We start from the raw sequence: 9315 nt of genomic DNA on the forward strand, positions 1-9315 counted from the left end.
TTTCCCTCTCTGTGTATAGTGATAGTCTAAATGACAAACCTCTCAGGGAATGTAGAATGTAACATGTTTTGTGGTAGGTCAATATAGGCCAGTGGTGTTAATGGCCTACATATATCCAACCATCCTCACAGTAACATAGGCCTATATATATATATCCAACCATCCTCACAGTAACATAGGCCTATATATATCCAACCATCCTCACAGTAACATAGGCCTGTATATATCCAGCCATCTACATTAGCTGTGGGCAGGGTAGGAATTTCACGGCGGCCACAACGGCCATGGCCGTCGTAGCCCCTTGGGTTGGCCGTGAGGCCCCTTTGAAAATCAGAGGTTTATAGGCCACGGTGGCCTTGGTGCCCCCTTCTTTCAATATTCTGCTTTGCGTCCTACTAATAGCGATTTTTATTTAGCCTGTGGCCTGTCAAAATTATCTTAGCATTCACAGCGCAAATTAATTTAGTCTTTTACGCAGTGGAGAAAGTGACATCGCAAGAAAGAAAGTGCGTTCAAATTCACCCATTCTCAGTTGAACTACTCGCGAAGTAGCCTATTCATCACACAGACATCCCAAGTATCACATGAAAGAGCTTTTTCTCAGCTTTTAAACGATGTTAGTCGATAATTGCTGTGTTGAATGGTTCGTGAGAAAAGTAAATAATATAATTCAATTTAATCATACATTCTACTGAAGGTTTTGCTTCCCATGATCTACCTACCCATTTATCTCGGTGGAATACTTTACGAACCCTTCTTTTAACACATGACAAACAGAGTAATACAGTTTTGAATTTGCAGTAAAGTTCGACATACATGGATGTCTCCAAATTTGGGCTTTAAGTTTTACAATGTGTTTAAATTGTTCCACATGATTTCATAACGGGCCAAATACAAAATAAATGTTACAAATATTGCCTAGATATTGGTAAATCAGAGGACAGCTGACTAAGAGTTTGTGAAAGTAGCCTTAATGATCACAAAATGCTAAGCATGCATCTAGGCTATTTGAGTTTCTTAAAGCTGAGCTGTGCTTACATTGTTCAATACATGATTTCATAACAGGCCAAATATAAAATAAATGTTATATATAGCCTAGATATCTGTAAATATTAGATGATCAGATGATTTACAGTTCTATGTAATATGTCATGTTTCATGTTTTTTAAATGTTTCATACAGTGATGCAGGTTTACTGCAGTGAATGGGCTAAATACAACTTTGATCATTTTTATAGCCTACTTAAGCAATATAGCACGAGTGAGAGTGGGGTTGGTCATGGATATTCCCACGGGTGTTGTTCCGGAGGCCGAGTGACGCAGGCAACAACAGCCATGGGAATATCCATGACCAATCCCACGATCACGAGTGCTATATTGCTTTTATACAACAATTCTACCACAAACTAAATAATCTGAAAACATCCCGTTATTGTTTAAATTTTTTAATTTGACATCCTTCTTTTTCGCATCAAAAATAGTTCCTTTTTCAGCGTCTTGGTTGCTAGGTAACCAACATTCCAGATCCCTCATTACGGGTCTTTGTGGTTTTACTTGTCTTCTTGAAAGAAATGTTGAAAGTCGGGCTGAAATCACATTCATATCTAGGTTTTGCTGCATGCATGTTACAAGGATGGGCCATGTCATGTAAGGGACATGGTACTGCAAAAAAAAAACATAGTCTACATTGCAGAACCACTCCAACTTTATTAATTTATGGTGAATAAATGTTACACTACTGTGCACAGCCTGGCGTGACGAAGGTTAGCAGCGGTTAGCTAACTATGCTAACGTTAGTTATCTACAAGTCTCCTCCAAGTGACAATCATATTATACACAATGCTGGCAATGCTGAGAACAATTAGCATCCTCGTTTATCTTACTTACATTGAGTTGACTGTGTGGCTTAATCCACAGATGTGGTGAAGCACTGTTTCGTTATGGTTTGCTAAGGAGTAACCATAGACAGTAAAAGATAGGGACCCATTGCTTGAAATAGTGGAGAGCTGGGATGAGAACATTGTGTCAAATCTTCGCATTGTATCGCGGAGTGATTTATTATTAGCTGTGCAAAGTCTGAGTTGAAATGTCCAGGGATATTCCAACTCATGGAACGTCTCTCGGCCAATCAGAAACAAATAAATAGTTCCATAGAACCCAATTGTTGTATAATACTGTATAGTTAACTTTGGCCTTGGTGCCCTGACATGTGGCCTTTGTGCCCCCCACCAAATATGCCCAACTGAAGGCCATAACTGTTTCATCCACTGCTAATACAGTTTTTCTCGATCGTTTTGATACCTGTGTCAACTCTGACATCACGTTCTCAAAACAGTTAACACCCGTGTCTGAACAAAAGCACTCTGGACAAAATGACACATTTTGCTTGCAAAAGGCTGTTACTCTCTCAAAACACTTAAAACATGCAGCAAAAGCAAATCTTGCCTTCAAACACTACAACTTGTTGCCAATTCAAAAACACTCTTTAATCAATCATTACACACTTGACAACAAAATGCCAAATCTAGTTCTCAAAATGAGCATTTTTGCTGTCTGTTCTTTTTCTGGTCAGAAAAAACTGTGAAAAGACAAAATGTGCTGAATAAAAAAATAATTGATTCATTCCTCCCAAGATGTAACTGTCATTGTAAGACATACAGCAAACACCTAGTAAGATACTGTAAATTTCATTGAACTACAACTTTCATCGAAATAGACCTACAGTAAACACCTTTTGTACTGTTTTTCTCCACCAAATAGGCAATACAGTACTTTTGTCTAAATGTGCATTAGATCCATACTTGCAAATAGCAACACAGAACAGACATCTCTTATGTATAATGAATGATTGCTGATTGAAGAATTGTGCAAAGGAGTTTCACACAGGTGTATCAGAGATTCAGACTTATGCAAGGAATCTCTACCACCTGTGAAAAGATGTTTTCCTTTTGTTTAGCATGGGAAAACCAATAGAGTTTGGGGCTTTTGAATGACACCTGTGTTAACTGTTTTGCAAAAGGGTGTGAGAAATGTGTGAACCCAATGAAAATGTGTGAACACATTCGCAAGAGATGACTTCTGCTGTGCAAAGAAAGTAGTCATGAAGACCACGTGGGTTCTAGCAGGTAAAAGCAATCGAGAAAAACAGTAAAATGTAATACAATGCTGATGTAATTCAAAGTATTCAAAATACCTTCCTACCTTATTCAACTTGAGTAATCAAAATACATTTTAGGGCATGTATTCTGTAATCTTCCCAACATTGTGTGTGTGTGTGTGTGTGTGTGTGTGTGTGTGTGTGTGTCCCCCCCCCCCCCCCAGCAGGTGTGTGTCGCGTCACATTCTGCTATTCAGTTTTACCAACATCCTCAGGGGGTGGAACTAATCTATTTCTGTCGCACTGTTTCATAGCAAAACAGCAAAAAATGATTTCTCTTCAATAATCCCGTCTTGGCAAGCGCACATGGACAAATCTGTACAAAGTAAAATGCAAGGAAGTAATCAGCGGCGGCCTACTTTCTCTTTATGCAGCCGCTGTACACACACACAAACGCACACACACACACACACGCAGCCCTTGCAGTCTTTAGAGCGGAGCTTGTGAATGTGGCAGACTGTCGTCATTACGGGGCGCGCTGCTCAGATCCCATTATGTTGGAGGTAATTGGGGGAAGACAATGTGTGCTTTCTCTGCCTTTTCACACACACGCGCGCGCGCACACACACACCTCATTTTTCTGCCTTTTCATACACACACACCTCTTTCTAGGCCTTTTGCCTCTTTCATTTCTTCAGTCTGAGATGTCAGCTAAAAGTACACACGCACACACACGCATGCACGCACACACACCCACACCCACATGCATGCACACACGAACAAATGCATGCACACACACACACACTCACTCTTACTGAAAGAGAAAGAGATGCCAGCGTGTCATCTGATGAAACACACACACACACACACACACAAAGTAACACACACACCCACAGACACACACACACGTTTGATATCTCTCATGTTAATGTACTGTTTTAAATGCCACTCATCCCACCTCCACAAACAGAGGCCCGGTGCATGTGTGTCCTGCTGCTTGATAGCCATCCCCAGTCAAGTGTGAGATTAGCATAGCGCTGCTCTGTTGTAGCATTATCGACCGCGGAGACAGATCACACACACAGGGGTGGACTGGCCATCTGGCATACCGGGCGTTTCCCACACTGTAAAAAACAGAACTTGAGAATTGTAAACTGAAATCAGGATGCAATGTTGAATGAATAAATATACCTAGGAAAAGTTCATATCACTTCTAAACATGGGTTTAATTATTTTTCTTCATCTGATGTTCAAGAGAAATGGGAAAGTAAGTTGTGTTGAATTGCGTTCTTCAGTTTTCGTTGACACAGTTGACATTCCGTACTTTCTGTCAATGCGCATGCGCAAATCTTCTCCCTCTCTTGCCGAATCGAAGGATGGAAATGGCTGCTGAATTTCAGTGCTGCTACAAATTTTGGCTGTTGGTTAAGCGTAAAGGTAAGAGACACCACTACTTTTGCACTTTGTCCACTGATGTGACCTTATATTGGATAGTTTGAACAGAAACTACTGCTATGTAAAGTTGTAGTTAGAGAGTAAATTAGATTTTCCTAACCGGAGCTTCGAGTCAAATGCTCCATGCTTGCTAACATCTGCCATTAGATATTAGCCAAGCTTGCAGTCTTTGCTTCCCGTTTAGCTCACTACCAAATTAAAATATAAGCATTTTAGTAATTTCGGTGTGAAAAGTCTTCTTAGAATGAACTAATTGACATTGGTAACAACGTGTGTACGTTTGGTTTAGCTTAACGACGTTGCTAAAAGAAATCTTAGAATAACGTTAGTGACCTTAAAGTGGTGGGAGGCATGACGTTACGCTATCGCTAATGCTAACGTCAACTAACTAATGATAGCATTGTATTTCAGAATTTTCTAGAAACATAGCGATGTTATTCGGTATATGAAGTGTTTACTTCGTGTAGGCCTACTAAAAGTATTCGAGATGTTAAATTAATGTATTTCTTGAGAGGTTGCGATTTCTATAGCAACATTTAACATTAGGAAGGTTTGCAAAAAGTTGTGTCAGTAATGTTAGCATGACTTTAGCCATTACGTCCCAGAACAGGAGCCATCCTGTAATGATTGGCCATTACGTCCCAGAACAGGAGCCATCCTGTAATGATTGGCCATTACGTCCCAGAACAGGAGCCATCCTGGGAAAATACTTGACACACAGACAGCTAATTAAGGAAACATTCCCTGACTTCAAATTCAAACCAAAGCACCATTATATTGAACACTACGCTTACTTGATTCAGTGCTTTGGCCCATTGATCGAGCTATGGACAATGAGATTTGAGGCCAAACATAGTTACTTCAAAGGAATTGTACATGATGTGCACAATTTTAAGAATATTCTCCTCACCTTGGCAAGTAAACACCATCTCATGATGGCCCATTACCTTGAAGCCCCAAGTCTCTTTCCTCCCGCTATATCTGTGCAAAAGGTTAAACATGTCAAAACATGCACCCTTGATGTGCAACAAAAGATTGCAGTGCTGCAAAAGTACCCTCAGAGAGGAATTGTGAGCCTCACACCAGATGTACATCTGAATGGTACTCACTATAGTGAGGGTATGGTTTTGTCCTCTGTAGAACAGAGTGGGTTTCCAGAGTTTTTCAGAATCCTCAGTATACTAGTGAACGGTAACACATTGTCTTTCATTTGTAGAAAGCTGTCATCATGGTATATTGAACACTACAGATGTTATGAGGTTTCTGATACGAGCACAACTCAAATTCTTGAACCAGATGATCACTACCCTTTTATATCGTACGAAGTTCAGAGAAAGGCTATGATTTCTCTGAAGAGGTTTCTTCTGCACTGATTTCTCAATCAATGCATTAATAAATAGTTGATGGAAGAGGCAAGATCAGACCTAGAGATGTACATAGTTATTGTGATTTGTTTATATTTTTGAGGTAAAGTAATTGCAGAGCATTGGCTTCAGCTAATATGTGTCTGTCCTTTGTTGTCACAGAGTATGCTGTTTCGCGTGTTGCTGGGTCCTGATAATGCCAGAAGAATCAATGTCACTGAAGCCCTCAACTCGGTCAGTGACTTGAAAAAGATTCTGCAAGATAGTCTACAGCTTGTGCAAGACTTTAAGATTCAATTTGTGGATCCAGACTTTGGCAATCAGCTGTGTAATTTGACTGACATATCCGAACTTCCACCAGATAGAGCTATATTGAAAATAAGCACCAAAGTATCTGAAGAGTCAGATAATGTTTCCATATCATCCCTTGACACTGCCAGTATAGCTTCCTCTTCCAGTTCAGCAGCTTCTGCGTCATCTAGCTTAAATGTTAGTGCCATTAGCATACCTCTTAGACAAAATAGAGCAGCGGCCTTCTCCTTTCCCAATACCTAAATTTTCATATGATGTGGAATTGAGGCCAAAGGGAATGAGATGTTCAGAGAACATGGAGCACTGCTTGATGTTCCCAAAGATATGAAAATGGACATTTTGAATGCTCTATGTCGTTCCATGTTTTCTTATAAAACTTACCCATCAAAGAAAGAGTTATAAGTCGTGGATGCTGGGTTAGTCAACAAGCATCCCTGTCTGAAGGATCCATCCATGGGAACATGCTACATACTTGGACCACACGTGTGTACTTCAAAGTAGGAAATTACCGCCATAAACTAGGAGCAGCAGGTTGCAGTGAAGTCCGTGTTAACCAGAAAAGAACTGGAGAAGATTCCAGGAATCGCTTGAAGAAGGCAAGAAGATGTGAAGTGAACTTCAGTCCTGACATTCCAACTGGACAAACTGATGTAATCCAGTGGCTGACATTTTACATTACATTACATTACATTTGGCTGACGCTTTTTAGCCAAAGCGACTAACAACATAGTAAACAGTTTAAGTTTTAGAGCAGTTCTCAACAATTTTAGGACAATTTAAAAACATTAGAGTACAGTAAGAATAAGTGCATCAGTGAGTGCTGTTTTTAATAGTTACTTGTCAGTTTGAGACGGCTGGTGAGTGCTAGGATCAGTAAGAAGTGTTGCTATGAGAGGAGATGTTCTCTAAAGAGCTGGGTCTTCAGGAGTTTTCTGAAAATGGAGAAGGATGCCTCTGCCCTTGTAGGAGCTGGCAGTGTGTTTCACCAACGAGGAACAACAGATGAGAAAAGTTTGGATTGGCTTGAGCGTACCGGTGGTAGAGGAGCGCAGCGGTCTGGAGATAGCGTATGTCTGTATGAGGGCATTCAAGTAGGTGGGAGCAGAACCGGAGACTACTTTGTAGGCAAGCGTTAGAGACTTGAATTTGATGCGGGCCGCCATAGGTAGCCAGTGTAGCTGGATGAGCAGCGGGGTAACATGTGCCCTTTTAGGTTGGTTGTAGACCAGTCGCGCCGCCGCGTTCTGGATCATCTGAAGTGGTTTCACTGCGCAGGCTGGGAGACCTGTCAGGAGGGCATTGCAGTAGTCGAGTTGTGAGATGACAATTGCCTGAACCAGAAGTTGGGTAGCATCTTGAGTCAAGTAAGTCCTGATATTCCGTATGTTGTAGAGTGCGAAACGGGTGGTGTGCCTTTGGAAGAACAAATAAGTGCATAGAAATTATTTAAACTCTTTCTGAAGCATGTTATTTTTGTATGACTTAATGCACCTAAATTATATGATCCAATAGGTTCACAAAGAGTTTTTCAGAATCACTGGAGTTAATCTCAAGGAGATTGAATATACACCAAAGATCATCCAACTGTACAGGTCACGTAGTGGAGCTTTTGGAGAGGACTTGAAGACTCTACTGAACAAAATGGATGCCCAGGTAAACTTCTATCATGTATTTCTTTTTATGTTTATTGGCAGGCTGCATTGAAAACGCTTTTATCCAAAGCAAAACATCTTTATAAATTCATTTACACACTTTAAATTATTAATTATAAAACACAAAGGATATTTGTTTACTGCTTTGCTCTATCTTGCAGATGACCAATGTCATGTTGCATAGGAAAACAGCAGCTTTGCAAGGCCTACCATTGTTTGAGGGAGAGCACAGATTCCTTCTTCAAATCTTGCTTGGTATGTAAACCCAGTCATAATTGAATTGTTATCCAACCCATTTAGGGGTGTGATGATAACCATGTCACAGATCAGCAGCAGACCTCAGATAAATATAAATGGAATTAATATGACATAGAACTACACTTCTTCCAGTGTAATAATCAAGGAACTCTTTGGCTTGAACTACTTGCAGTACTTAATTATTTTGTCAGAATGAGAGCATAGTTTCATGTCATATAGGTTGAGAAAATCCCCATTACCACACATAATGTTCCGTTGTCTCTGTACACCTTGTAACAGAAGAGTGAAGTCTTAAATAGGAAAAATACCAAGATTCTATGGATACTTCTAAGCAATAAGCTAAGCTTGCTAGTGGCAACCAAATGAACGCAGGCAACGAAATGTCTTTGCCTTGCAGGATACAGATGTGGATGGGGTCAACACTCGTGGAGTTCAGATTGGGATTTTAACGGTTGCTGAGGACGACACTGCTACCACTGACACAGATGCCAATGTAAGGTGTTTTGCTTTGATTATTGAGGAGCAGATTGTTCTTGATGACCTCCCTGACCTTCTCCCTGACCTTCCCACTGCTATGGCCCTCCTTTTTGGATTGATTTATTCTTTGAACATGAAGTATCCAAAGGAACTGAAATACATGTTCGAAACTATTCAAAAAGTTTTCATGCGCCTTGATACCAATCTTTCTCTTTCTTGCCCTGCAGCGCATAGTGAACACAGCTGGAAGGATTATTGGTGCTTCACTCCCCTCCCTGAAGGACATTTACACCACCCACCTCACCCGCAAGGCGACCAAAATTGTGAGTGATGCAAGTCACCCCGCTCACAATCTGTTTGATCTACTGCCCTCTGGGAAGAGGTACAGAAGCCTGCGCCCCAAGACTACCAGACTCACCAACAGCTTCATACACCAAGCTGTAAGGATGCTGAACTCTCTCCCTCCTCTCCCCCCTCCACCCTCAGCTACATAACATCCTGGACATTGGACCCACAATGGCCGTCTGCACTACTCCACTTGCACACTTTACAACTTGTTGTTGTTGTCCTGAAAACACAACACTTCTGCTGCTCTTACATAACTTGCACCACTATGCCACTTTCTTTCTTACTTAGGTCAAACAGAACTACCCAAGCCTTTTATTGGCCTGACTTTGCACTAGTATTTTATTGACTGTCTA

General features: G+C 40.8%; 1 long non-coding RNA gene across 2 annotated transcripts; it reads left to right on the forward strand.

Moving 5' to 3' along the window:
* Positions 1-7587: 7587 nt before the first annotated feature.
* Positions 7588-8898, forward strand: LOC125286954. Of its 2 annotated transcripts, XR_007192261.1 has the most exons (4): positions 7588-7880; positions 8041-8134; positions 8535-8635; positions 8842-8898. It is a non-coding gene; the product is annotated as an uncharacterized LOC125286954 (long non-coding RNA). The 2 variants fall into 2 exon arrangements; XR_007192260.1 differs by having other exon boundaries at positions 8535-8873.
* Positions 8899-9315: the final 417 nt, after the last annotated feature.

This window comes from Alosa alosa, chromosome 21, assembly GCF_017589495.1.
Source record: "Alosa alosa isolate M-15738 ecotype Scorff River chromosome 21, AALO_Geno_1.1, whole genome shotgun sequence".
Taxonomy (NCBI): Eukaryota; Metazoa; Chordata; class Actinopteri; order Clupeiformes; family Clupeidae; genus Alosa; species Alosa alosa.